Raw genomic sequence first — 3,038 nt, 5'->3', positions numbered from 1 at the left:
ACACACACACACCTCTAGTCGATAACTAGCCCTTTTAGTAATGGATCAAAATATGCAAAGCATGCCAAGAAGAATGGTGGTGTTGGAGCATACAAAGAAGAGTTGATTGTAACGGTAGAGGTGAAAGAGCATTGGTGGCTGAACGAAAGGAGGAGAATGTGACTTATTTGATTATTTCTATGAGATGAAGTTGATGAAGGAGGAGAAGTGCAAGGCAAAGGCAGTGGTCGGGGATAAAAAGATGCTAACGGAGGAGAAAATACTTGAATTGGAGGCCGAGGAAAAAATGAAAAAGACTAAGATCGAGGAGCAAAATCTTGCAAGGCGACCGAGGAGCAAAGGAGCAAGAGGTGGTCGAGGAATCGTGATATCATGTGGATGGATCCTAGCAAGATGGACGAGAGGGAGAGATAATATTGGGAGGTCATTCATGGGGACATCTTAGCTAAGATGTGTGGTGGTGGCAATGGTGATGTCGACGATGACAATGCGAGTGCGTGATGCCCATTTGAACTACGATGGTTTTTGGTCCAACCATGTGTTGGTGTTATTTTTTGAAATGAACTTGTTCATTCGGTGCCTTTGAGCACAAATTATGGCTATGCTTGATTTTCGGAAAAGGTGTTTTTATTAACTCATAATAAAGCTTCAAGGGGATACAAAACATCACGAGCATACACCTAACCTTTGCATAGTTATGATGCACACATCAAACACAAACGCGCGCGCGCGCACACACACACTCAAAGGATCATCTCGACTAATAGCAAAGCCATAGAAGACCATCACTATACCTATGCGGATCAAAAATAAAAATAGAAGGAGCAACATTGGGAGCAACATTGACCCTCGTCGAGCAATTGCAACCACCAAAAATGATGTAAGCACGTATGGGCCAGACGTGATATCCACACGGGACGTAAACCATGCACACACCGAGCAAATAGCCAGTCATAAAGCTATTGATCGGAGGCCAAGAGAAGATGCCACCACCGAAATCCCTCCTCAAAGACAATTTGACAATCCCACGTTTTTGTCGCCAATGTTTGACAGTGATAAATCTGGCACCCCAGACAATAGACCATGAGCTGTTATTATCCCGCTAAACCATCAATTATGTTGTCACTATCCCGTCAAAGCAGCGATTATGACCCATAAATTGCAACGCTTCGTATTCGTAATGAGACATCTCAACGAAGGATTGTCGCCACCCGTCGCCACGCTCCGTCTTGATGCCATAACCACCCAAAACAGGGCAACGATAAGACATGGAAGCGTCTACCGTAGTGCAAACCTGCCATCATCCACCGCCCCCTAACCAATGCAGCTCTAAAACGATGTTCCCAGGAGAGAAAAATGACACAATTGATGTCATCATTATGATTCGAGATCACCCGGACCTTGGGTTTCCCTAGATCAGCAGTCAGGTAGGTGAGAATGACATCGACAACGCCTTCAACAAGGTATGCTACGGCCAAAGGCGTCACCGTTGTCAGACCGACAATCCGTCTCGCGACACCCCGACCGAGACAGAACCACACAAAGGGCCATGGCAGCCCCACTCTCGCCCGTGTCCAGACCCATGACACCGTAGTCCAGATCCGACCAAAACCATCCTGCCCACACTACGCCTCATCTGAACCGGGCCTAGCCCAAACTGGCAGTAGACAACCGCGGCCTCTGAAGAGGACGACCACGCCACAAAGGAGGGCGATGCACCGCCACAAGCGCCTCGAAGAAGTCGAGTGCGTGCATGTAGTGTTGGACACACGACACAAATTTTGAAACTATGAACATTTTTTCAAATTTCCGAACATTCTTCAAGTTTGTAAACAAATTTTGAAAAAAGCAAATATTTTTTGAAATTCTGAACAAATCATTACATCCTCGAACATTTCTTTAATTGCTGAATATTTTTTGAAATGTTGAGCAAATTTGGAAAAGTAGATCATATTTTCTAATTCCTATTTTTTTTGAAATTGTGAACAATTTTTGAAGATCAGGATCGTTATTTGAATTTTTGAACAAATTATGAAATTGCGATTTTTTAAAGTGTGAACAAATTTTTAAAAACGGAAACATTTTTTAGTTTCCAAAAAATAAATTAAAACCACAACTATTTTTTGAATTTTTAAACAAATTTTGAAAATTGGAAGAATGTTTGAAATTTATAAAAGCATTTTTGAGAAAAAGAAACATAAATTCGTAAAAGAAATACGAAAATGAAAATTAAACAATAATAGTAATAATAATATGAAAACTAAAATAAAAACCAGTAAAAAAAGGGTTCAGGAACCCTCTGGAAGGTTACCAAAACCGCCGCGGAAAAAGGTGCCAAAACCCGGCGTCCACTGCACGTTCTTTATTCACTGAATGGGCTGGACCAATGCAGTTCGGTCGCCTGCCGCAGAATGTGTAATACTGGGCCATCGAAGAATTGCTGCCGTGGTGTTTTCTGGGCCAGATGAAGCCCAAACGAACGAGCGGCGCATAGGCTGTTTGCCCGAGTGCAGCAGGGACTCTATCCGTTCGTTTTTGGTTTAGTACCACCTCGCTGGCCCAGAGCGGAGAGGCGGTGGACAGAGCTATAAAAGGAGGGGGAGGGGGACGCTGCAAATCATACATTTCTCAGCCTTTTGGCTAAGATCAAGTATAGTATCTGTTCTTATCAGTTTAATATATGATATATGATATGTGAGCCATGTGCCCACAACGATATTAAATTTATTTTTTATGGAAAAGGTTCATCACAGTGGCTTGCCATTGGGGCCCTTTATTGTTATTTGGGCGTTGCACTACAGGTCTACAGCCCAGGTAGACGCACCCCAACCAAACTAATTTGAAAATTTGTTCATAATCTAGGAAAATTCGCCAGCGGCTACAGGGTGTGGTAGTGTAAATGGCCACTTACAACCCGGTGAACTCAGGTCGACATCACCGGTCGATCTTGGCATAGTGTCACAACTCAGGTGTTCTCTAGGGTTGTGTACTGGAACCAGAGGTATTTAAAGAGTAACCTTCTTGGCAAAGGACTTAAC

General features: G+C 43.2%; 1 pseudogene; it reads left to right on the top strand.

Annotated features, from left to right (window-relative positions):
• Nucleotides 1-2,619: 2,619 nt before the first annotated feature.
• On the top strand, nucleotides 2,620-2,829 carry LOC119342282 (annotated as a pseudogene).
• The last annotated feature ends 209 nt before the right edge of the window (nucleotides 2,830-3,038 follow it).

This window comes from Triticum dicoccoides, chromosome 7B (assembly GCF_002162155.2).
Source record: "Triticum dicoccoides isolate Atlit2015 ecotype Zavitan chromosome 7B, WEW_v2.0, whole genome shotgun sequence".
In the NCBI taxonomy this organism is placed as follows: domain Eukaryota; kingdom Viridiplantae; phylum Streptophyta; class Magnoliopsida; order Poales; family Poaceae; genus Triticum; species Triticum dicoccoides.
Note: the sequence above shows the minus strand (reverse complement) of the source record. Positions and strands in the feature narration are given on the sequence as shown.